General features: G+C 40.2%; 1 pseudogene; it reads right to left on the bottom strand.

The window, feature by feature from the left end:
- Positions 1–519: 519 nt before the first annotated feature.
- LOC120722040 overlaps positions 520–27,678 on the bottom strand; it is a 62,494-nt pseudogene continuing 35,335 nt past the window's right edge.

The following is a 27,678-nucleotide window of genomic DNA, read 5'->3' as shown; positions in this document are numbered from 1 at the left end:
TTATGTGAGAAGTAATGCACAGAGTCTGCCATTAATGTCAGAGCACGCCAAACTGTTTTCATTGCCACATGTTTGTTTTACAGCAGTTATGAGGTCATTTATGGAGCAAAGGAGCGTCACTGTGGGACGGAGGCTCCCCACAGGATCGTCTGCATCTCTGGGGGGAATTTTGTGTTTTATTTTTTTTTTTTTTTTTAAAAACGAACCACATTTCCTTTGATGTGTTGGTAGTTACCTCTAGAGGAAATGCTAGTGGTTATCCTTCCCTGTGCTGTGGCAAAGAGAAATGAAGCACTGATTTAATTTGACCAAAATTCACTCTTCTAGTTATACTTGTTTTGTTTTTGTGGAAGTTGCTTTAAGAATATCTTGGAAAACTGAATTGCAGGTAGGATAGATAAAAAGCTTATGTGAAAATCAAGAGCTGTTAAAATCCAGGATGCAAAAAGGTGGATTTTGTCTTTAATGATAATAACTGAAGCTGTGTGTGGGAAAAGATTTTGTACTTATACCAAAAGCTTTGTTTCAATAACTTTTAATTTTTGCAAAATTCAATGGGATTAAAAAATAGAAACCCTGGTGCCTCGAAATGTCCATGCATTCTTATGACACTAGAGGGCGATGGCACCACCTCACAGTTAAGTAATGCGCCACTTGAGAGATCATGCGGCATCCAATGCCATGCCCACTTCAACGAGTACAAAACTAAGAGACAAACTCTTAATTCATTCTGAGGACATTTGATAAAAATGAGCGAGACTCGTTTGTCCTTAAAGAGCAGAGTAGTCCGCATGAAAGCTTCAATTCTCCTGCTGATTGTCCAGTTGAAGGGGAACGGTGCCCACATTTGAGCTGCATGGTAAAACCTCGAGGGCCCACGCTTTTCTGGTGACTATTGGTAAGAATAATGTGGAAGATTCTGCAACAGCATCGACACAAATGGCAGTGTTCATTTCTTTCATCTTCTCTTAAAACTGCGAGCCTCTGGAGTGAAGTTGTGCATCAGACTCCTCGAACCTCCATGCAGATGAAACAAAATCCCCCCAAAAAATAAAAATTTAACAAAAAAAAAAAAAAAAAAAAAAAAATATATCAGCAGTCTCCAGCGAACTCACAACAATATAAAAACAAGTGTAACAACAACAACGTCAGTCAATTCACCAGCTTCTTACAAAGATAAAAACAAAAAGAAACGATCAACGGGGAGATTCTTTTCATTTTAGGCAGAGTCAGGTCAAGTGTTGGGGGGCGGGGTCATGTGATCCGAAGGTGTCATAAGGCCACGACGGTGCACGGGTGTTTGAGTTTGCAAGGCAGCACTCCTCTGTTGAGCTGGTAGAACTCCACCAGCTGAATCAGGTCGGTGAACTTGGTGGCGCCGTCATCAAGGCTGAAGAAGCCTTGGCCATCCTCTTCACACTGGCGGCACAGGCGAGAGCGAACGGCAGAGGGAGGGAAGAGGTGGAAAAGACAACATCAGACTTTCCTCTTATGGATCAACAAAATAATTTGAAATGCCTGATCGGTGCATTTTTTAACATAGCTTATGAAATAATGCTTTAACCCTGAAAAGCCTGGATCATCAAGTGGAGTGATTACTGAACCTTATGACAAAATTAAAAATTAAATATCAATTTGCATATATGTGTTTTGATTTTGCCACATTTGGAATTTTTGTGCAATTTAGTTTTTTATATTAGTGCTGTCAGCATTAATATCGTTAAAATGACGCTGACGCCGTGCAGCAGCTACATACCATACATACAAATAAAAAAATATATAAAATAAAAATATAAAATATAAAAACACTGGTGGTTTAAAGATCACAAACACTCATAAATATGGTACACTTGGCATTACAGGGTTAACAGATTAAGCTACCATGGAAGATGCAGTATTTAACAAATGTATTAGACCAACACCCAATGTGAGTTTTATGCCACAGCTGCCCTAAACAACAACAACTGCTTGTAATTATCAAAATAATATTTTTGTTTCTGTAATGGTTAATGTAATGGTCCAAATTTAATATTGTATTTTTAAAAAAGTTGAAAACAATAACAAACATTTAATTTGGCATCATAAGGGAAAAAAAATGAGTTAATTACTTACATTCCTGAACAGGAATTATACTTGATTAATTTTTGACAGAGTTCTAAAACACTTGTGTTTACTTACTTTAATTGTGGTCTAATAGATTTGGCAAGCACTTAAATGCAGTAAAGTAAAGCCATCAGGTGCAACAATATACAAACACGCGCGAGACATGTAACAAGTAAGCGAGAGTCTTACCGGTAGGATCTGGAAATGCTTGATTTTCTGGTGATGGCACAATGTGAGCACAAACGCCTTGGGATTACTCTGACTGACTCTCAGCAGAAACAACCTGTGCAACAAAAAAGGAGACGAAATGTTGTAAAAGCCTTCACTTAGCGTTACAGATTCTATATGTATATAGACATACAGGTATATAAATAAGTGTAAAAATATATAAAGAAAAAAGCTTTGCCAGCTTACTTACCCATCTACTTGTCCCTGCTGGTGGATAATGCGGTGGGACTCTTCTCTGGTTATCCTGCCATGGAACCAGAGCTGAGCTATGTGGATGACTGCAGAGAATAACATTTTTTTTTAAAAGTACATTTTTATAAAATAACATTATAAACACAGAAAGAATATGCAAAGTTAGGGAGCAGTTGCAAGTTTTTTTTTCCTGTTTTGCATTTACCTGAGCTTAGTGAGGAGTGGTGTAATGGACTGTGGGACCCCAGTATGTTCATTCGTTGAGTCCTCTTCTGAGAAAGATGCCACACAGAGACAAAACAATGTGGTTTAGTTCATGGTCTGTTTGAGCGACAGTAAACAGCAGCAATTTGTAGCTTCTTAACATAATTCTGATAACTTTAAGTGAAAAACAATCGCTAAAACATTAAACAGGCTAAGGAAAGATCAGATCAAATGTGGTGAACGCATGGTCTAATTTTAAGACTGTGGAACCTGATCATTGTCTCCTTTACAATTGGACAGAAAATGGAATTTCAGACAGCCTAAATCAAGTACTTAAAAGTCACCTTGTACATTTATAAATTAAATGAATTCATCTTTTCCAACTAGCTCTCTATAATTATCGGAGCAAACATAAACAGAGCTGCAAGGATCCTAAAAAACAAAACAAAAACCTAACAGGTAACAAAAAGCCGAGCATCTCTCACCCGCCACGCGTGCCCCTCCTCCATGGCAGCACTCTGAGCTTCGACCGGGTTGTCAATCACTCTGCCTATCCTCCCTGAGAAATCCATTGCCACGAGGGAGTTCTCTGATACGCTCCTCTAGAGGGAGACAAAGACACATGACAGTCAAAATACAAGAGTGCAGACAGACTACATACGAAGGCAGATCATTTACCTAAACTAAGTCAGACTATATCCTTACATGCACAATCACTCCAGTAAACTTACCACAGGAGCTGAAAAGTGTGAAAGTAAAGTTTTCCTTTGTTGAGGAATCTTGTAATTCTGGTACAATACGATCCCATACTGCAAAGGAAAAGGAACAGTAGTGAATAAAGGCCATCAAATTACTTGCATTACAAAGAATTAAAAGTATGCTAGAAGTCATGTTGGCTGTACTGTGATGTAGGCAGTGCAGAATTACCTTAAAGATTCGAAAAGCAGTCATCCAACAGCTTCTGCTCTGTTCGTCCTCTGCACACAGCATTCTCAGCTCCTTCATATCCCCTCTGCTTTTATTAGGCTGCCAATGAACAATTTACACAATCAGAACAGAGACTACGCTCACTGCATCAAACTCTTATTCTTGACACCACTTCTATCACCATTATTATTAATTGGAGAGAGAAAGATGATATGAACAACAAAACCAAAGACAGTTCGTCTGAGTTTATAACTCATAAATCACAGGGAGGGAAAAAAAAAAAAAAGTTGCTGTGCTGATAAACCAGTTCTACTGAGACAAGAAACGGCACAGGATATGAATCATACTCAGCTCATAATATTTCATCATTCCACTATTTCATAATTAGATAAAATCTGTTTCATCTCACTTGCGTCTCACCTTGATGCAGAAGCCGTAGTCTGTGGGTGCGCCGTGCTGCTTCTTGCCTGTGATGACAGTGAAGATGTTGCTGTCCTCGAGGTCTGCTAGTAACTGTAGATGTCTGGGCTCCTGGAGACAGAAATTAATAAATCAAAATATCAGAGAGGAGACAGCCCGGAGGCACACGAACAGACAGAGGCGTGTGCAACTCGGCCGTCAATAATACGGAGTTTCTTTCAAGGAGATTACATTTAAGGTGGACTGTATTTCGCGTCTGAGATGAATGGAGCGAGCCGCCGTTACCTTTGAGGTTCCTTTTGTAGAACAGTAGAGCCCTGAGCGCCGCAGAAACATGTAAACCTTCTTCCATGATTTCCTTCCCACCTCCTTCATGTACAGATGCCCCTGGATTTCTGGACAGCTGTTGGTGGCTAGGAAGTTCTAAAACAGGGAGCGGGAAAATGCAAATAATTAACAATTTATTCACTCTGTCATTTCTTTTGTAAAAAGGAGCCAGATTACATCTGAAGCCTTTGAACCCCCTGTCACTACCACAGGCAGAAAGCTGGCACCATCTGTAGGGGCATCAAAGACAGGAGGCTCATTGTGACAATGTGTGAAAACTCAAAGGCTGTCACAATCCTGATAGTGACATTTGTACATTTAATTACAAAAAATAAGAGAACAGTATATGCATAATTTACTAATACTGCTTGGAAAAGATATGTTTGTTAAACTCAAAAGAAAAACTCCATTAAAACTGTGTCCTGTTGTGTTTTGTGGCTTTAAAATGAAAATCGTGCATTTCTACAGGGAAGCCTAACTTGTCTTATAGGTGTTTGAAGAATTGGGTGTTTGTGGTTTCCATGTTTTAGGAAAGCATTTCACCGTGAACTGCAAGTCAAGTTACTGAAGCTGATCTGGAATCTGTGGCTTGCGGGTAAAGGCAAACTGTTCCACAGTACTTTTGAATATTTAAAGCATGTGTTTCCCAGTGTTTTGGAAACAATTTGACATTAGGCTTCGTGCATGAACATTATCCAAAATCTGCACAGTCACACGGAACGTTAATACAAAGAGCTGTCCCTTGGAGGCCGTTCGCTTCAGTAACTTACTCACATGCATCTTGCATAATGCCAAATATTGCAAACACCTGGAGGAGCTCAGGATTAGAGAGCGCCTTGGTTTACACAGGACTCTAATTGAGTGCAAAGATCTTGTGTTTGGAAGAATTCCGGCTCTGGAAATTCCTGACAACTCCAGCTCACCTCATTCCGATCCAGTTATTAACTCCTCTATGCAGAGGATAAGTGTGCATAACTTCTATATGATCAGCCGGAGGACTTAAAAGCTTTCTGTGAGTGGCTACCTTGAAGTGATGGATTCCACTTGTGATTTTAACTCTGACAGCTCCATTACATGATGCAGGAGAACGCCAGCCAATCCCATTAAGATATTTCAAAAAAATAAATAAAAAAAATCTCCTACCAGACATTTTCTCTTTTTTGATATTTGTAAAGAGTATACTGGGAGTATTAGTGAGAAGCCAAAAAGTACACATGTGACACACATGTGGAAACAGTACTGAGAAAACATACAACAGGTAGGTGCAGATCCCAACTTGGCTAATAAAAACAAACTGAGTGTAATTACCTAGAACCCCAAAACAGAACACATGGCTCGAGGCCCGAGTCATTCTAACCAAAAGGTCACCATTTGAAAATTTTCCACTATGGAACTACGCGAATTGTTTAAATCCTATTGCAGAGACACTCAGAAGATGGATGTATGAACATAAAGATATTTGGAGATTTATACACAGGAAATCCCACGAATATAAACCTGCCTCGGCCCAACCTGTCTAAGTCCTTACAGATTTCCTAAAGGATGAGAAGTCTGGAGAAAGGATCATTCAACATCTAACATGTATCGACAGCCAGCTTTTCTGACAGCCATTTACAACGTCTGTGATAAAAACATGAATAATTTCCTAACATGTACAGCTGCGAGTTGGATCTGAAGCTCTGAATATGATGATACTGACAGGCACAATTTTGTCCACCAAGCAGAAGCCACTGGACACACCCACTGCAAATTAAAATGACAGCACATATTTGTAACTACATTAGAGAAAGTCCACTAAAAAAAACTTCAGTAAACCTATCAAGTTTTTTCATTTTGGTTGCTACTACAGCTTTGACAAAAAAAGCATCTTAATATATCCGACCAGCCTCCTTCACAAAAGCGGCTCACCGAATTACCATCATAATCCTCCAGTCCACAACCTGCCCCCACCCCTAACCTCCCACAACATTAAAAAGGTAAATGTTTTAGAAGATGTTTTATTTTTTGCCCCATCATTCATTCCGCTGTCTGTACATTTTAAAAGACACTGTTAAAAATTTAAATTCAGCTGTGTTTTGCTCGTATTTCCATCAATTTAAAAAAAAAAAAAAAAAAAATTCCCAACAGCACAAGGGTAGATCCGAAAATCTGCGTTCTATTTCTGATGGCTTAATTCCATCCATCACAAGAGCCGGACCTGTGGTGTGTGCGCCGAGACAGTCGTGTCAACAGGGGATCAACACTAGTTATTACTGCAGGCTCTGACGAGACACAGTGTCTAAGGGTCAGAGGTGAGGTATGCCAGCTTGATTGTACAGTATGCATGTAGCAGGTGCTGACTCTGAAAACGAAACTGTTTGCGTGTTAAGAAGAGCAGCGAGACTGCAGCGTGTGTGAGCTGTACGTACCTGAAGGAGCTGAGATGGTAGAATTGCATGATTAGTTTCCTGGCACCACGCGACCATGTGCTCTGGGAAAAACGTCTGTTCAAAGAAGGAGGTGTGGAGAGAGAGAGAGAGGCAGAATTACAGATACTGTGACGATAATTATAGTGTCAGATTTTGTGACAGAAGCACAGGTGACTACTTTCATTATTGCAGTCTGCTGTAATTATGAAATAATCTGCAAGGTTAAGTTGGCCCAAATTTGCTGTTTTTACAGGCTCTGTATTTCAACAAGATGCCGTCACGAGTGACGTGGCAAGTAAAGAAGTGTCTCAGGAAAAATAATTACCAGGGGGTTTCTGAAGAATTCATATTTGGCATAGTTCTTCCTGAAGAGGAATCTACCGTCGCTGTTCATAGGAGGCCTGGACCTGAACCACCAGCTCATGGTCTTCTAGACAGCGCTCTGAGAGGAGACGGGAAGAGAAAGTCAAGCTAATTTCACAAGCTTGGCCGAAAACATCTTCAACATCTCACAAACACCCTCGCACCAAACTTAAATAATTAAACAAGAGAAATATTAGTCATCAACATTTCTTGTAAACCAGAAATGAAACTTAAAGGGGGGAGAAAAAAACAACACCAAAAACTCAGTGGGGTACTTTCGGCTGCTCCCTTATTTCCCAGGAGATTGCCACGGTGGATGTTTAATTTGGCACAGATTTTACGCCGGATGCCCTTCCTAATGAAACCCTCCCATTTGTACAGGCTTGGCACCGGCATGAGGAGTACACTAGCTAGCTTGTGAGTTTGCGTCTCCTTCCGCGCTCAAACCAGGAATCTTTTACAAGTAACCGTGTTTACTACTACTACTACACAGCAGAGCCAGAAAGGAATCAATCGCAGTCATTTGGTCTAAATTAAAAAAAAACAAAAACAAAATATAGAAGCAGTATGATGTCATCTCATCTTTTCCCAAGATAAAAAAGGACAGGATGTCATTATAATAATTGTAATGTACATATGTCCGTATGTTCCCCATCTCTGTCGCTGACGAGTGGACCAATCTTGATTAAACTTTGCATAAACATTGCTTAGGGCACTGAGTGCCAACATCTATATGGGATATACAAATACTTTATGCAAATCCCACAAATGTAAGCATTTGTACATCTGACAGTTCAATTAAGCACCGAATAGAATCTCAGATTAGAATGGAATCACAATAGGATTTCTCACAGCATCAAACTGTAGTGATCCCTGGCATATGTATGTTTATATATTCCCCATGTAGTATATATCCATATAGATCACTAAACTACAGATGTGCTTTATTGGTTTGTGCTCATTAATCCAGATGAAACCAGTGCCTCTCAGTGCTACTAAATAAATGGTTAAATCTGCGAATCAACTAAAAGTGTCCTTGAAGGAATGTGGAGTCAGAGGTCCTGCTGATTTAGATTTTCTGATTGTGACACATTGGACCGGAACATGAGTCACACGGTTGCAGCCTCCGAGTCCTGTCATGTCTTAAATTAAAGACATCCTGCCTTTTCAAGTGCATCTAATTAAATAGTGGAACTTACCAAACTTTTTGAGGACCATTAGACACCAGATCAGACACAACTCTTTCATGTAAAAAAAGGAATACTCGAGAGCAATTTTTCAGTAAACTCATCTCACATTATTATCTCATTCCATGAGCCCCCTCCTCTTTACCCCCGCGGCCACAATCTCCACTCTGTCACGACTCATCTTTCTCTTTCCGTTTAATCCTGTTGCCTGTCTGATGAGTCACTCATGTTCGTGACCGTGACTCACCCTGGCAGCCCCACCTCCCCGCCTGATAGTTGTTAACCTTTGCAAACCCACTAGCAGAGGTCAGTGTTACTTATCTCAAAGGGCCATTCAGCAGCATAGCAAGAGTGGGCAGCAGGAATAGGCACCGTATTGTTCTAGAGTCCCGGAAACATCTATTCTCGTCTACCGTCCAACTGCATGTGCACACATTCGGGATCACATGCCGTGTGTGCTGACCCGACATAAAGCGGGGGTGCGCACACAAATGGAGGCAGGAGTCTCACATACTGCTACAATTCAATTTCACTATATGAAGGAAATATTTAATGCACATATTACAGTGGCCGGCACCTCTCACGCAATTAAATATCAGCAAACAGCTACCGAACCGAGTTTTGGATATTAAAACGTTCCATCAAATACTTACAGTAACTGCATTTATCACAAATGCAATTTTGTCTTTTATGGCCACAAGGCTATTAAAAAAAAAACAAAAAAACAAAATCAATACTTGAGGGAGAATAAAGTAAACAAATGTAATTATGGCCTGTGACAAGCAATTAAGCACATCTGTTAGCTACTCAAAAATACTGATGAGAGCCACATATATGGAAATGTGTCAGCAAATGTGTTGTGATGCATACACTGAGCTTACTTTGATTTTTTTTTAAGAACACACATACAAATGGAGTGAAGCAAGTATAACATTAACAAACGGCACGCTGACGTCTCACTTACTGAAACGTCTAAACACTGGAGATGATAAGTAGCAATTCCAGACCTGAAAAGAACAGCGTTGCAGTACAGGTGTGCCAAAACAGAATAAAGGGCTCCCAGCCAAAAATGATGTCACTCACAATAAGCCAGCTTAACTGTATTTGGCAGCAAGGTGCTGGCAGGAGTGATGAGAAATGTAAGCAGATCATGATAGATGGTGAAATGTAAGGTTAGAGCTTTGGGACCTTTACTTGCAGAGAACAGATCGTATTATTCCAAGTTTCCTCACCTGACAACATTAACAGCTAGCACAAAAAAAATAAAATAAATAAAACTACACAAATATACTGACACAAGTTACTGGTTCATAAATTAAATGTCTTTTTTTGTGTGTTAAACCGTGTTTCTGTCTACTGTGCACTTCACTTCCAGACATGCAGCTCTATATAAAATTACACCCCCTTCTCTCCCACATCTGTTCAACTGTGCAGACATGAGCAGAGAGCACAGGCTCAACTTGTCTCTCATAAGTGCTTTATAATTGCCCCCTCCTCGGGGGTTTCTTTCCTTTTTTCTTCAACAGTCAGCTGGCCACAACCTTCCAAAGCCCCTCTTATACTGCTGAGTCTAGCACAAAAATCACCCGGACATAAATGTAAACCTCTGCAGCCTTCTTAATGCAGCACCAAGTTAAAATAGAGCTGTGTCTTTATAATGCTACATTAGTAGTTTGGTAGTGTTCGAAACTAAATGTAACATTCTTATACTTTTTAGCAAATCGGGGTAAATGTTAAGCCAAGTTGGCCACACTGCGTTACCTTCTTCCCACCTTTTTAAACAACTTCAGCAGTGTTTACCTCTAAATCCAAGAAGAACATATAGTATAACACACCACACACGTCCCTACTAATGAGCAGCAAAATCATCCCCATCAGGTCAGCATCTGGTGCACTCATTGACTTCACCTCTCCATCAGTTACAATAGCAGGTCTAGTAACAAAAGCTTTAAACAACTCCATCTGCTAACACATAACCACCAACCACTACCTTCTCTCAAACCGTATCAACTGACATCACATTTTAGGTCAAAATATTTCCCAACAAATAGATCAGGGCTCATGATGACAGGGTGGAAGTGTCCTGGATTCTTTGCCCATTCCCATTATGATTGTTTTGTTTTTATTTGATCTTAAATCAGTCTGCCAGAGTTAAAAATATCAGGACGTGCAATATAATTACTCTGCACTGGAACTACTTTCTCAAAAATGAAACAACAATCAAAAGTTTTCTTTTAGATATTTCTTCCCTGAATAATCTTTTGTCTCTTCTCTATCGAATGTGAAAATAATTAACCTGTCAGTACTAAAATAACCCTCCTATCGGCTACTACAACTTTCCACACAGCCACTGCGTGATACTGGATAAGATCAATGGAATTTTTGGCTTCGTGCATGCATATGCTTTCTAGCATGCACTCATGCTTGAATACACGCCTGGGTAAGAATCAGCACCTCAACTGTCCAGCCAAGTATACGGGCATGCATGCATAAATATCAATGCACCTGTAACTCAGTGATTGAATTGCAAGTCTGAGCCCACCCATGAGCCCATGGGTTTCTGTGTGGGAAAATGTGCCTGTTCATGTGTGCTCACGGGTATGTGTGTCTGTGTATGAGACTGAGAATGTTTTCAGGCTTCTACAGCTCTGTTCCTTACCTAGCCCTAGCAGTGGGTGGTGTTCAACAAGTGCCCAACTGTTGTCATCCACACAATGGCTTTTATAAACCAGGAGCTGGCACAGGTCCCTGGCTGTCATGTTGGCTGGGATCTCCACAACTTTACCCATGCCGTCTTCACTGAAGATCTTCACAATCTGTGACAAGAAATCCAAGGTTTCAGTTTGAGTGAACAGAAATCACATGAAGGTAGTCTGACAAACGAAATACTAAAAAAAAAAAAAAAGTGAGAAGAAACTTTTATAGTAAACCCATTGTGACTTTTACACAAATCCTTTTTTTGAACACTAGAGTCTAATAGGTGGGTGAAGCCAGCAATTTTCCTCAAACACTGCAATACGGTTTCTCATATAGCACCTTATGCACTATAGCATACGCAGCCTTGTAATTACGGCACACAATAGAAAAGAACAGACTTTCAAAACTATACGGTAATTGTGGCGTTAGAAATAACAGATGAGCTTTTCTTATAGCAACTTGTCGATGTAATACAGAAGCAAATACGCTGCAGTGCATAACAAGTGTCCGCTCTTGTGAACACAAAGCCGGTCCAAATGGGTACGTACTGAACACAGCTCAAAGAGAAGCAAGTTTTAAGTTACAGTATATAAAAGATGAGGAATACGAACACTGTGCTTTCCAGCTCAACCTCATAAACAAAACTGTCTTAACTCGAACTGGCTGCTGTTAAATTGTTTACTTTCTTTAATAACGTATTTCACACAGTAGCATCATGAACATTGGTAATAGTACTTTAGCTAGCTCAAAAATAAATAATATCAATAAAACCCATGTTGCTATTAAAAGCATGCTCGTTTGGGGAAGGCTGTAATATTTGGAGATGGTTGAGGTGGAATTTGTTTTTATTTTGTACGAAACAAAAAAGGACGAATACAAATTTGGAGCGCTGTTACACCTCTGCATAAAATTTAAACACATCTACTCCACTGATCTTTCTATATATTGCTGTACAGCAATAATGCATGAGGTGCTGAACAGCTAAAACCTTCCTCTAATATCCCATCTGTGTGAGAGCCTACCATCACTATCCAGGCGTCTAATATTAGCATTAGAAGCACTACATCTATACTGTGGATAAGCCTTTTATTCCACCACATAATCCAGGGGATTTTGACAGTCCAAGTTCCCAGAGCCATTTTTTTTAATAAACAGGACAACATGTGTTAACATTTACTTGATACATTTCTAATGGCCCCCAGAGAAACTAGAGCAACCTACTTAACCTACAGACAAATGCAGCCCTTAGCCTACACAGGAATCCAGCCTACTAAGCTTTCACATGTATGCATGCCTCCCACATAATATCATGACAAAGAAATTCTGTTCTCTTCCTGAGCAAATACCCAGCTTATAGCATCACAGTTTGCACAAGCCAGGCCTAAGGCACTCTGCCCATCAAAGATGTTTAAGATGAAACGCAATGGAGCATATACCCCTTTTCAAGGGTGCTGACGTATTTGGATCCTTTTGCTCTGCTCACATCTTGGAAAAGGAAAAAAAAGAAAAATGTCTTCGGCCTTAACAGTATTTACACATTACATTTCCTGCCTCAGGTTTAACGAGAAAGTACTTCAAAGAGAAAATGTCTTAAATTGTAAAAAGAGGAGAGGGAGGCGAAAAGAGAAATGAGACACGGGAAGAGGGGTCTTACCTCCACGGCCCGCAATAGGCAGCAGTCCGGGGAACACGAAGGCATTTTCGGAATGAATCGGCTCCCCCAAACACTCACATAAGCGCACTCACTCCAATATAGTCAATAAGACAGAAAACCTCGCTGTTCTGTCGCCCTGTGTCCTCCAGAAAGAAAGGTACCAATTTGAATGCCAACAGCTGACAGTTGTGCTACCTGTCATGAGGCTAGTCCTCAAGTCTATCTGTAGACTGCAGTCTCCAAAAAAGAAAAAAAAAAAAAAAAAAAAAAAAAGAAAAGGAAAAGAACAAACTGTCTGTGTGACCTAATGCCGGTATGTATACAGCGCACAGGACGAAGACACTGAAGCAGTCGGCGATCGGATGGCAGCAGGTACAGTAGAGTGCTTCCAGTGCCGGTTGAGTCTGACAACTATGCTCTGTCTCTCTCTCTCTCTCCCTCACAAAGGGTTACAGCCTCAGCCATGGGCTCTGAGGCACACTGAATCAAACCACACGCTCACTAACCAATCATAAAGCTGCAGCAGGCTGATGTAATCATTCCCACACAGACCTAGGCGCGCACACAACACACACACGCTCCCTCCGAGGCACTCAAGTAGACACACATACGCACAGTCATGCACAAACACAGCCAACTTTTTCAGACCTCTTGACGATCTGTGCTTAAGTTTCTTTTCAGAGCTCGATGCAAGAGGGGGCACGTTTGGAAGAGTGCGGCGCAGTGAAGAGGACAAAGACAACAACCCCCCCCCCAAAAAAAAGTTTCTCTTTATTGCTCCTCTCGTTCCAAAATGTTTGCAAGTTTTTAGGTGAACGTTCGGAGGCTTGTCCGTTTTTCCTTTTGTGTTCACCTTCCCTCCCTTCTTACCTGCATTCCTCCCTTTATGTGGCTTAACTTTTAACTCCCTGCTTACAGCAGTAACAAGACTCATTACAGTGCAAATGAAATGAAACAGACCTGGGCTGGCACTTCAGCACTCCAACCTCCTACTTCTCCCGTAGTGGCTCGCTTTGTGCCAACATTCTTTCTCTCTAAAGAACAAAAAAGCTAGAGACTTCTGCACACATGCACATACACACACACACACACATCACTCCTTTCAACTCTGATATTTAATATAGCATCAGACAGACAAAAGCTTTGACACACCCCATCTGGGAAAGGCAAGAGGAGCTTTACCTTGTCCTTGAAGTAACTTCCCCTTCCTCCCCCCCTTACTTCTTCTGGGAAAAGCAGGATGCGTGTGCTTATACATGTGTGGGTGAGGTGTGATGACAAAATGAGCACAGTTCCTCGGAAGAAAGGAGGAAATAGTGGTTAAAGTGGTAGCGGGAAACTTTGGGGAGGGAGCGGGAAAGAGTAAGGCTGGGAGAGAGGAGAGACAGGGGGAGAGTGAGCGAGCGAGGGAGAAGTGTATGATTGAACATGGGCAGTGGCAAATATGTGGGAGTGTGTGTGGGATAGGGAGAAAGAGACAGACGGATGTGAGATGTGAAGGAAAATGAGTGGGAAGCAGAGGGAAGTGAGAAAGAAAGACTGTCTGGTGACACGCTGCAGCAGAATGCGTAGTATGAAAGCTCTCTATTGTTAACCGTCTCTAGCCTGCACAGCTGTTCCCACACACCCCCTCACTGTCACTGCATTCACCCTCACTGAGACCAGGACACACTCCCATGCATACGTCACAGTTTGTTGGCAAGCAAGGAAAGTCCCAGGAAGGCTGCACGCATCATACATGTCATTTAATCAAACTGTCTAGTAGTGAGTTTGTGGTTTGTTTGTTTTTTTGTTTTGTTTTGTTTTTTTAACCTTGCACATTAGGGCTGTGAGGGTCAACAAAAGTGCTCTTTTGGTAAATTAGAACTCCTTTGCACTAACCATTTAAAAGCATTGTATCACCATCTTTGCCAATTTACATTCTATGACTGTGCACCTGTTTTATTAAGATCACTCTAAAACTGGACAAAACTGCCAAGTAAACAAATATTTTTTGAAACCATGCATGGCTGGTGGTACTCTGACACACACACACACACACACACACACACACACACACACACACACACACACACACACACCAACCAGAAATCACCAGTTGCTGGACTGATGGCATTTTCTCTAATCCACACAGGGTCAAAGTTGTACATACCATAGACCTCCACTAATATTTTGCTAAAATCGCTTAGTAAGTTTAGTAACCATCAACAAACTCATAGCATAATTCTGGCTTGATATTTGGACACTCTTCTTGGCAGAATTGACTTAATTTAAATTGGTTGGTTTCCTGGCTTTTAAGTACAGTCCACAAATTTTGCAACAGGGTTGAAGTCAGCTTTTGAGAAAACTACTCAAGAAGCCTAATGTTGAGTGTTGAGATTGTTGTCTTGTTGGAAAAACCAGTGGTGTCAAGGTTTCGACCATCTACCTGCTGATGTAAAGTAAAGTTGAATAATTATGATTCCATCTACTTTTTGCAATTCCATTAGTGTCAAAACAGGCCCAGAACATGATGCTTCCACCACGCTTAACAGTCAGTACAGTGTTTTTAGGTTTGAAAGCCTCACATTTACTCCTCCAAACATACCTTTTGTCATTGTCGCCATATGGCTCAGTAAACTTCACCAAAAAGCATTTGTCTTTATGATGTGGGCAGCTCTAAGTTTCACTCAAACTTTAAGGTTTTTGGGCGTTCCCATTGTTCCGAGTATTGTTCAGTCCATTGAGTGCTGTCCAACAAACCCTTACCTGGCATAGAGAAACTTCCAGTTGTAATCAATCAATCATGATCACTAACGGCATTAATAGACTTTGACCTTGTCAAGTTAAGACATCGTAAAACCGTCAGCACCACCTAAAAAATTCAAGTGAATGCATGTCTATATTTGAGCCTGTGTTGCTTTCTAGACACATGATGAAGCTAAAACTGGGATTAACTACTGAAAATAATAACCAGCATCTGCAAGAACAGCATGACTTATTGTTGGAAAAGCATCTGTTTTTATGTTACTAAAGAACCAACACATGGACATGTTTCACTGTTAAAACAGTCAGGAATACACCAATGAGCTACAAGAGTGTGTGGCTTGGTTTGAAAGTAAATTTTCCTTTTCTGTCATACCTTAGTGTTCATAAAAACAACATACAACTGTATGACCAAAAGAAATTTGTGCATATAGTAGAAAAGAGGAAGGAAAGCTTTCAGAGGGCCTCTCAACCTCTGATGACTCAGGTCTGATAGCTGCCCTGTGATGCAATCCCCCAAGGAGAGACTGAAAGCTTCTAGCAACACACATATACACAATCCAGACAGACCGGAACCAGATGTGTTCATATATGCATCTTCATATACACTGACCCATTTTTTTTTTGTATATTACAGTATCTGCACAAACATACATGCATAATTCTCCAAAGATTCAGCTAGACACAAATTGGAGAAGTACAGTTGGGTCAAAGCAAAGCTGAAATATGTACACAAGCATGTGTGTGCACGCCCTGCAGCCAACACGCACACTCACATCAATCTCTGAGAATTGGCTGCAGCTCTATAAATAGTTCCACTGGTATTACGTACACATTACAAGCTATTACATCAGACAGGAGTTACTAAAGACTATTAGCCATTTGGCACACAAGCCTGCACACATTAAGATCCAACACATACAGGAAGTTTTGTTAGAAGGTAAAAAAGATGGCAGGCTGGATGACAGCTGTGCCATAGGAGAGGAGTCAGTGTTCATAAAACAGTAGGAGGGAAAGTGGGGACGACGCTAACAACATCCATATTTAATTCACTGTAATCAAAGATAAGTGATAAATTAGAAATAAAATGTCTCAATTATTCTTTGTCATTACTGATATGATCTCAACCTTCTGGATTACATGAGCTACCTAACTATGGCATTTTTAACTATGCATATTTTAAATAGTTTTATCTTTGTCATTTTGGAAGGGGTCCATGTATTATCATTTGTGGATGTTGTGGCAAGTGAACACTGACTATTAAAAACTCCTGCACTTAAATTCAACATCCAATGGATTTGAAACCATGCAAAACCACTTTGTCAGTGGGAATTTGTACACCTGGTGCAAGTTAGTGTGGATATCCCCCCACACCCTGGTGAAGACGCAACAATGCTGATGCAAACATTTGAATGTATTGCCTTAGTAAGGCTTTAGGTCACCAGAATAGCTTCAATATGCCTTGCTGTGTCATGTTGATGATGGTGCCGACCAGTGTTGGTCAAGTTACTTGAAAAAAGTAATCAGTAACTAATTACTGATTACTTCCCCAAAAAAGTAATCCCGTTACTTTACTGATTACTTATTTTCAAAAGTAATTAATTACTTAGTTACTTTTAAAAAAAAACAAAAAAAAACAAAAAAAACAAAACAAAAAAAAACAAAACACGATTTACAACCTGAAGAGGTGATAAAGCAATAGATCTTTCAGCCCAATTCTACTTTTTCTACATAATCCATCATACAAAATGTAATCAAATGGAAAAGTCTCTTTTTTTTTTTTTTAACTTGTTTTTATCAGTTTTAATCTTTTAACTTTATGCATCAAGCAAAAATTTAATTATATGCAACATTCTCTGACTTGAATAAATTAGTTTAACATTTAAACCTATTTTCTGCACATTCCAGCACATAAAATAAAATATTTTTTGTGTTTACACTCAGTCTTTCAAATAGATGCAAGTAAAACACAGCAGAAATAAATAAAGTCAAAGACTCAGCGGTCCTGTTGCTCTATTTTCACCTGTAAAGCAGGACTGCGGTAGGCGGAGGTTTACCCTGGTGCAGGTGTGCCGCGGTCAGTTGAAGAATCCACGAGTTTCTCTGTGAGTTTCCCCATTACGTCGTTGCGCACTCGGTGCTTGCTTGGAAGTTTAGGGGTTTTTTTCGCTGTAAAAAGAAGTTTTCTTCCCACGCACGATGGACGCTAATGTTTTTGTCACTTTTTATGGAATCAAACTCAAAGTAAGGTCAGTACTTCCACGCTTTAAACGCTGCACGCTCATACTCTCTCCCACAATCGATATGTGATCCATTGTTGATCTGCACACAGCTGTTGTCACTAACGGCGCACTCGCTTACGTCACTGTCGTGAGACATTCTCGCAAAAAAAAAAAAAAAAAAAAAAAAAATCATGGTTTTAGTAACGCAGTAAAAAGTAATCAGATTACAGTAACGCGTTACAAGTAATGCGTTACTGCCCATCTCTGGTGCCGACTGCCATTTTCTTTGATGTAGGTCTAATATCCCACATGTGTTTCTACAGGTTGAGCTCTGAAGACTGATAAAAGGCTTTCTTAAAGGTCAAGTCAACTTCAAAGTGATTTTCAGTGGCCTTTCCCTCCAAGCACACACATGGACAAAAACTACCAGCAAAGGGTCAAGGGTTCAGGTTTTTCTTTTAATTGCCACCCGTCTGTATAACTGCCATCTCTGTTTTACAAAACCCCTTCATGTTGCCAGAGAAGAACTGTAGCCATTGATAGGCTGATTTGGCTCACACGACCCACCCTAGTTCCATATTCCCATTAACAAGTACGCCTTATAAAGCCCCTCTGACTGTAATGCAGGGCTGTGTGTGGTCCAGGGCGCTCCTGGAAACTGACGTCTGGATGATGAGATGGAGGCACAAAAACCTGAATGAGCCTGGGACAATTGGCCATCCCTGGTCAATGCCTGTAGTCAGCATAAGTGGGAGGCATTAGCCAAGAATACTCTGCTGACTCACGAAGAAAGGATAGTGAGTGGTCCCTCACCATCCAATTACAGCGTCAAATTAAGACCCAAGATATAAAAGGGCCTATCTGGGCTTAGCAGAGCCAGGATAGGGCAAAGTCCAGAAGGCAAGAATAAAAAAAAGTTTACTGGACAAGAGACAGACAGAGGAAAAAAAGATGATGAAGAGGACTGATGTATAGAGAGAAGCAAAGAAGGAAACAGTGCACAGTAACTGTACACATTTAAGTATGGTGGCAAGCTGCCATCTCTGCCACTGTGCAGCCAGGAAGAAGACTATACACTCTATATTGGGCAGTTAGTTAGCCCACAGAGCCTGCTCTGTCTGTAAACAATGGAGTCTTAACACCCATTTAGACCCAAAGTTAAAGCTTGGAGGATTCCAGAACCGAACGGAGTCAAATTTAATTAGCAAAGCAGGCCATGTAGCAAAAATTTAGGTCAGACATTTGGATAACAAACAGTATTTAACAGCCACAGGAAATTAATATTAGGAATATGAAGGTAGAGGGAAGGTACGTTATACTTTGACTTCAACTAAAGTGTTAGTTGCCATTTTAAAAGCACCTCAGACCCCATCTGGACTTTATTAGTTAGGTCAAAGTTATATTCAAGTTTAGTGGGTTATAAAAGCAGCCACGTTAAATGAACTTGATAAATGTGTCAAGTAAAATTACAATTACTGTAATTTGACTATTTGTCACAAACCCCATTGTTATAGTCTTGCTTTTCTAAAAGCAAATTGTTTCTTTTAAATGGAAAACTCACAGCCCCGGTTTTTAAATGCATTATTTTTAAACCACAGTCATTACAGTAACACAATAATACGAGTTTACAGGAGTGGCAATAAAATGTGGTCACGGTAATAGAAGTAATTAACGTGACTGAATTTAACATGTATTAAAAGAGAGTGTGTTTATTTGGTATGTGTAATCCTTTTTTTTTTTTTTTTTTTTTAAAGCGTGGGTCTTGTTCGAAGCTAGCTGTTACATTAGTTCTGTCTCTCGTAAACTTAAGACAGAACTGTTCATTCAGTAAGTGCTACAAAAGAAAGCCACTGCCGAAATACAGCTACAGCGTAGTCAGTTATTTTGTGTATTTTTAATGCCAAAAGAGTTGATAAGAAAACTAGAGGAAACTATGCTTACCTAAAAATGTAAAAATCCATGCAATTTACTAATGTTCATTTGAATTTTAGTGGCATACTATTAAAAATTGGTTGAACATGCACAGTTTATGGCAACACACTTTTGTGAAGGCCATCCAGACTGGGTTACCACGATGCAAGAACGGAGTCCCCCTATTTACTGTGACTACCTGCTGAGAAACACCCCGCATGGAGCCAAATATTTTACCAACAGGATTAGAAGTGGCAGTAAATGCTTAATTGTGCACCAGGGCTGATTGCCATCAAACCCTGGGGAGCAAATGTGCTTTCAGACCACTGCTGATTTGGACACACTGTCCAATTACAGCAGGAGGGCAAGATGAGGGGGTGGTGGAATTGGATGAACAAAGGATGACATCATTAGTATGATTTTGGCACTAAACCAAGAATGGTCCACTTGTTGTATGGCAAGCAGTGACAGTGTTGAACTGTGACCCTGAACAAAGTTGAAACGACCAGCTGACGTGAGTGTATTCCTCTCATTTGCATTTCATACAATTTTATAAAATCTAACTACATTTTTACGCTACAGAAGGGAGAGGAAGCTACAGGTCTCTGTAGCATGATTGGTTGAAGAAAAAACAAAGACTAATAGCATGACAGGCAAGTACAAACAACGATTTCCCATTCAGAGGAATCACAGCATGTGCCTCCGTTCTGTACAAACTGTCCTCAATAATGGGAGTTTTCTCTGGAGACATCAAGATCACAGTGTCTGTCTGTCACATTCTCTCTCTCATTGCTGACACAAATCCCATTGCCAGCTTTTTGAGTCGAGCACTCGTCTCTTAAGTTTCTTGGATCAGAGTCTTTAAGCAATGGGAAAAAAAGTTGGTCTGAAGGCTGGTTGATTTCAGCGTTTCCCTTCTTTTTGTCATTTTCCCCTATCGTCTACATTTTTCCAAGTTAAAGCTTCCAAGTGATGCTTATAGGTTAAAAAAAAAAAAAAAAAAAAAAAATACATAACTGTCTTTTCCATGCCATTTATTTTTTACTTAAGAGCCGTCTCCTCGATTTGGAAAGCAGTTCTAGTGGCATTCAATCATCCATTCGCTTCCGCTTATCTTTTTCAGGGTCACAGGGAGCGCTGGAGCCTATCCCAGCTGTCATAGGGCGAGAGGTAGGGCACACCCTGGACAGGTTGCCAGTCTGTCACGGGGCTAACACACAAAGACAACCATTCACTCACATTCACTCCCACATTCACACCTATGGGCAATTTAGTGTTTCCAGTTAACCTAACCCCACTAAGTGCATGTCTTTGGACAGAGGGAGGAAGCCGGAGTACCTGGGGAGAACCCACACAAACACGGGAGAACATGCAAACTCCACACAGAAAGACCCCAGCCTGATGGTGGAATTGAACTCAAGACCTTCTTGCTGTGAGGTAACAGTGCTAACCACCGTCTGTAAACATCCAAACAGTCTGTTGCAATCTAGGGAGATAAATGGTTTCATTTTTTACACTAAAAGCATAACTTAGCAACAAATTCATGTAATAAATAACTGAAAAAACCCTTTAACAATACTTAAATTATCCCTCTTAGCAGCTTTTAATTTCTTCCTCCCTCATACTCCTGTCGCTTCTCTCCTTTTTTTGCCTTTCCACAGCAGCAGTTTCTGAAATCTGATCCGTCCTACTTTCCCCAGTCAGAGACAGAGAGGGAGAGAGTGAGCGAACGGGGGAAGGCTAGGAGAGAGGGAAATGCAGTCTTCATGACCTACATGAGTCCAACAGCTCTGTTCAGCTTCAGCCAGATAAAATGCCTACAGGCAGAAACACACAGCTGTCTATGTGCGACGCACGGATATAAACAAACGGACATGTGTATACATACACCTTGAAATATGTGTGCAAGAAGAAGAAAGAAAAAGAAAAACATACCCTGAAAACCTTGTGCTCGAAAAGGCCTGATGATGTAAAAAAAATACTTAGTTAAGCTTCATGCACTACATGTTAAGCTGTTATCATAATCTGATGAATGAAAGTATTCTCACACATATTTGACACAGACCATCACGTATAGACTGAGACACAGAGCAGAAAGCAAACAGTATCAGGGATTCCCATTAGTTGTGGGAGTAATATGATCCCGCCCTTTTAGCTGGGAGAAATGTGGCTTCTAATCTTACACTGCTTCTGGGACAAGGAGTGAAAGATGGACCCTTAAAGGTGTATCATCCTCCAGTGCCTGGGTGGTCTCACCATGCTCCCATTAAAAGACAAATTATTCAGTTAAAATTAATACTGAGAGGTAGTAAAAACAACTCAATTATATGCAACGCTTGGAGCTTTCTTCCAAAACCCCAAGGAAGGACCAAATCTCACCAAAAAGTAAATGCCTCCTAAATCCGTCACTAAAACATAAGTCTTTGATGAAACAGTAGGGATGCTGGGATGAAAAGGGATCAGTATTTACTTGGAGGTCTCTTCCGGTTTAGCGATAGTCTAGCTTCATTCTTGGGCTTACTCAAGAACGAACATGTTCTCGCTCGCTTTCTCTTGAACTTCAAAATAAAAGTACTTAAAACACTTTATCTCAAACCTCCAGTTTAATCTTTATTGCTCTACTTTATGTGCTTTTAATCATACTGCAGCACCATGGCTGATATGGGATTATTTTAAATATTTATAACAACAATGCTTCAACAAATATCAGGTCTTTGTTGGATTTTTTCGTAGTTCTGAAAGAAATTACTTTAAGAAGCTGTCCACCTGCTGTAGATGGTTTGGGTTTTTTTGTTTTTGTTTTTTTTAAGGCCTGCCACTTCTGTCGTTTGACTTGTCCAGTTTCCTCAAATTGTATTATACAATTCAAACAATACAAAGATTTGTCAGGTTTCCAGTTTGGAAATCACCTTGTTTGTGCAAAAGAGCAACAACTTGATCCCTGTCAAACTGGATGTTTGCGATAGTTTTTTCTCCCATAGATTCAACTAAGGAAATGAAACAAATGTGTGACAGGCTGCTAGTAATAATGTGCCTAAAGATACAATTTAAATGTGGTTCTTTCCCCAAGTTGTGTGTGTGCAGACAACACTGGTTCATCTCTAGAATTAGGGATTAATTTTTTTATGCTTTAATGATTCATAGGTCAGCAGTGTTAAGTGAAAATGGGCAGCCATAATGATTGGACAGAAAACACCAGTGTCCAAAGAAAAACTTTGAATGACTTTGAGAAGTAATGATCACATGAGTCTAGCTGGAAGCATAATATTAATAAACGAGGGCTGGATCAAGACTTGTGTACCACAGTAGGGTTATAAAGCCACATAAACAGTTTGCTGAAAGAAAGAAAGAAGTGTGTTATCTGGAGCTGACGTTTTATGTTTAAAAAGGGATAATCAGTTTAAAATAAATAAATAACAATTCAACATTTGCATGTTTCCACAAACCAAGTTCATCTCAGGAGGTCTTTATTATGGGGAGTCATTTTATTTTCTAAGCATTTCCCTTGATATTATTACACGAGCTGTGAAATAAGATGAGCTGCTCTGTTCCGAGTCCCAATTTTAAACTATTGTTTGCACTCCAACTAATCATGCCAGTGTATTAAACAGGCTGTGTGTGTACATTTGTGCCCGTTCATCCATGTGTGGGACTAGCAGGCCGAGACATGTTTCCATTTAGTGGCTCGGGATAAATGCGGTGCTGACACACGAGATGTTCCAGACTCGACCGCAACCTGGCTGGCTCCCCTCCAGGTTGTATTTGTTCAGCGGGTGCCAAACAATTTGTATTTTGCAGCACTGAATACTGCAAATCCACTCACTTAATTCATTGTGTATACACACAGAATTTGCAGGACAAATGTCTCATTGGGTTGCTCTACATTTTCAGAAGTGTACCCAAGTGTCTGTTTGGTACTTCTGCCTTTTCAGGTTCCTTCTTTAAAAGATAATCCTACCATTGAACATTACATTTACTTTGCCACGCCCATACAGGAGGTTAATATGAGAGATATTGGGATATGTTTTAATGCAGTCGATTACATCAGCAAAGCAGAAAATTAAAAAAAAGAAACTGCAAAACTCTTTGATTACTTGGGTTAATCATTACATTTCACAGATATAATAATAAGCAAGTCAGCATACGAGTTCTCACAAAGGGTTACTGCGCTCCTTGCATTTTATTTTTACTCCTGCCACAAAAAGCATCAGCTAACATGTGCACGCACATGCACTTTGAGCTCAGGGCTAGATGTAATGTTAGGAATAATGAGGCCAACAGGCAGACATGCATCAAACACACATGTCTATACACACGCACAATAAAACATCCAGTCTGAGTTACAAATAATCACAAAGACATAAACAATTCAATTGGTATAAACAGTACAAATCACACACACGTACACCACAAATGTATAAATGTAACTCGCCAGTGATTGCAGAATACAACAAGTGCCTGTATGTGTGTGTTCCATGTTTTACTTTAAGATCCACTTAAAAGCAAGGCTGGCAGCTGGAAGAATGAGCCAGCAGATTTCTGGCGCTGCGTCACCTTTGATCTCTGCACAGTGCGGCTTGCAGAACACGGGAATGCGCGCACATAAACGTACTGTCGAGCACTCACAAACCTACAGATCCCCTATCGTAAAGACAGCCGTACGCGCGTTAGAAACATGCAAATACACAAAAACGACCCTCCTCGCCAACAGAGCTCTACTTTTGCATACATGCTCGCACACACGCACAGCTGCGCGCAGCCACAGATGTTCCCACACATTAAGGCCAACAGTTTGGGCATCAGCAGCATTCCATTCTGAGTTTACAATGGAAAAATCTGCCCTTTGACCTGGAGCATTTTCAACATTCATGAAAGCAACAGCCAGGGAATGCCTTGTTTGAGTGCTGAGAGGTGGGATGGATTGATGTCCTTTATTTATACATCAGCTGTTTCTGGTTAAATACTGTTATGTTTTTTTTTTTTCCTCCTCCAACCAACAGAACGGACGTCTAAGAATTCTGAGTTTTATTAAAATGACAATCCATTTATACATGGAATAAACAGTACACCTTGTAACACTATTACATATTATTATAGTCTCCATTATTTTGAAGCTTCTTTAATCACTATTTTGAAAACAAACAATCAAAAAAATGAAATAAAATGTGTGAATTTTGAACTTTTAAGATGACTTGCTGATGCACAAACTGAGCATCAGAATTGATGTGATTTTAGTAACTTGTTTTTAGTGCCAGATGGGCTGTCTGAGTATTTTAGAAACTGCTGATCTGCTGGGATTTCCCACACAACCGTTTCTAGCGTTTACAAAAAATGGTCAGAGGGAAAATATCCAATGGCAGTTCTCTGGAACAAGCAGGTGGTCAGAGGAAAGAAGGAGGCCAGGATGCCTCAACCAGTGGCAACAGCAACTAAAATAACTACTAATTATAACCAAGGTCCACTTCAGGTCATCAGCTAAGAACAGAAAACTGAGGCTAAAATTCAATGATCACCAAATTTAGACAACAGAAGAGTGAAGAAGCTTTGCCTGTCCTGATCAGCCTTGAGATACAGGAAGTTGGGTCCAAATTTGGCATAAATAACAGGAAAGGATAACAGTGTGGGGGATGTTTTCATGGACTTAACTGAGCATTGTTTACCCAAGTACTGTTGCTGACAACACCCGTTCCAGTTGCTGAATCCTGCTTCCAGCAGGATAATGCAATTTGTCAAATCATCTCAAAATGATTTCTTGCATATGGCAATGACTTTATCCCTCCACAGTCACCAGATCCCAGCACCTCTGGGATGTGGTGGAATGGGAGAGTCGCATCGCAGATGTTTAGATAACACATCTGCAAGAACTTTGTGATGTCATCATGCCAATGTGGAGTAATATATTTGAGGAATGTTTGCAAAACTTTTCTGAAACTATGCCATGAAGGCATCTCTAAAGGAAAAAGGCAAAAAGGCAAATAAAAGCATGTAGCAAGGTCCCAAAAAAAGTTGTCTCTATTCATCTGGACGTAGCGTTTTCAGTGGGAGAAACATTTCCTCACTCGTTCCAAGTGACTTGTGCCGTCTCAACTGACTGTAAACCTTTTAAAAAGCACATTTGCATAATGACTGAAACTAGCAATGGGCTGTGAGGCCAGTGTTAGTCAGTGGCCTGTATTTCCAGATGCAATATTTGCATAGAGATTGTGATTTTACGTCCAAGGCTCTGTCATCTTTCAGAAAACACATAATCAGATGCAATACTTTTATAACACTGAACATATTATATCTGAAGAATAGCCAGTGTTCGTTCATGCTAGAACACTGATGAAATTTTAGACTGTCAGTTTTCTTAAATCTGCCTAAAAAACACAGCAATTACAATTTTATTTAATCCAACTTGCTCAACTGGACATGATGCTGACACTGAAAACCAACAGCCCATTTGCACATTATTAGTGCCAACCAATCTTCCCCAGCTTGTCTGGCACTATGAGCTATTTTGGGTTTGTCATATCATCATGTGCAAATGAGTATTCATCTACAGAACTTAACTGTCACAGGACACACTTGGAAGTACTAGGGCCAAGCTAAGACCAAGTGGATCATTGGATGACTAAAAGCTTGGAGTAAAGACCTAACAAGAGATGATGACAGAGAGAAAAGGACAGATGCAGTTTAACACACACAAAAAAACTAGACCAACCATTGGGATGATAATGAAACAGACAAGAGAAGCCTGCCATAATGTGGAGTAAAGGGCTACAGGACATATAGGGTATGCTGAAGCCAACAAAATCTGGCTATCCAGTAACCAAATCAGTGCTTTCACTCCAGAATGAATGGGACAACTATGGAAGCACAGCATCCACCAAGCAATGACTGCACTACTGTTGTTTCTTAGAAGATTTCCCATAACACAAGCATACATGCTGTCCTACATGGTTCCCAATGGGTACATGTATGTAGCCGGAGAACTGCCTAAAATAAAAAGCATGTTGGCAGTAATACTTACAATGTACAGTACCTATGCACGCTTTTAAAAATGCCACAGTAGTTAAGTGTCAGTGATCTTACCAAAAAAAAAAAAAAAAAAAAAAAAAAAAAAAAACTAGATAGTTCAGGTTTGTTGATCATCCAGAAGCTCTTGAAATAACCTATTTTAATGATTCTCGTGCACCATCACTGACTAAAGCTTTACACGAACACTGTATTTGATCTCTGTTCATTAAAAATAAAATAAAAACACAAAACAAAAGAAAACACTAGCCCATGTATTTCAGAGTGTACAGTAAAAAAAAAAAAAAAAAAAAAAAACACAAGCCTGTGAAAGGAGAGCTGAGAATTGAGAAGTGGAGGAAAACTGGAATGGGTTGGGAGATGGGGTGGCTTTTGGGGGCTGGGTGGGTAATTGCAAATCATATGGCTGTGTCAAACTGCGTGGCCAATGATTCCTGACAGCCCTGCACTACATCCTCGTGCACGGAGGCCAAGGGCTGAAGTAAGGAGGACCAGAAAGACAGAAGTATGAGTCTGTCAGAAAACGCCTGGAGGTCGGAAAATTCTGTAAACTAAACAGAAACTTCTCCACAGCAGACTGGCTGCTTTAATTTAGTATTTGGAGGACATGCAGATGAGTACACAGAGACAATGTCAAAGACAGAAGAAAGGGCAGAAAGAAAAAAAAAAAAGGCACACAACAGGGCACATATGGTTTAAATGATAAAGTAGAAAGTAGGTGCAATAATTTACATGCTCACCATCCTACGTGTCAAACCTAAACAACTCACTTTCTTCTTTATGGATCTGAACCACTATACCACAAGAAAGCGGTGCCATCGTCTCCAAAACTGGACCCCCTTAAAGGCACTGGTGTGAGATGAGATTGCTCCATGGGAGAGTTTTTAGTGGAAAGGTGCTGAATCAAATTTCCAATGAGACATACTTTCCATTGCTATCAACAATGGATAGACAGTGCCAGTGCTGTAAATAGTTTACAGAACTCACAAAGAGAAAGAGGCGAATGTGAATGCAGCCACACATGTATCTAAAAAACAAATATACCCGTATGCATGGACGGATGCATAGCACGT

This window comes from Simochromis diagramma, unplaced genomic scaffold, assembly GCF_900408965.1.
Source record: "Simochromis diagramma unplaced genomic scaffold, fSimDia1.1 OVJJ01000618.1, whole genome shotgun sequence".
Taxonomy (NCBI): domain Eukaryota; kingdom Metazoa; phylum Chordata; class Actinopteri; order Cichliformes; family Cichlidae; genus Simochromis; species Simochromis diagramma.
Note: the sequence above shows the minus strand (reverse complement) of the source record. Positions and strands in the feature narration are given on the sequence as shown.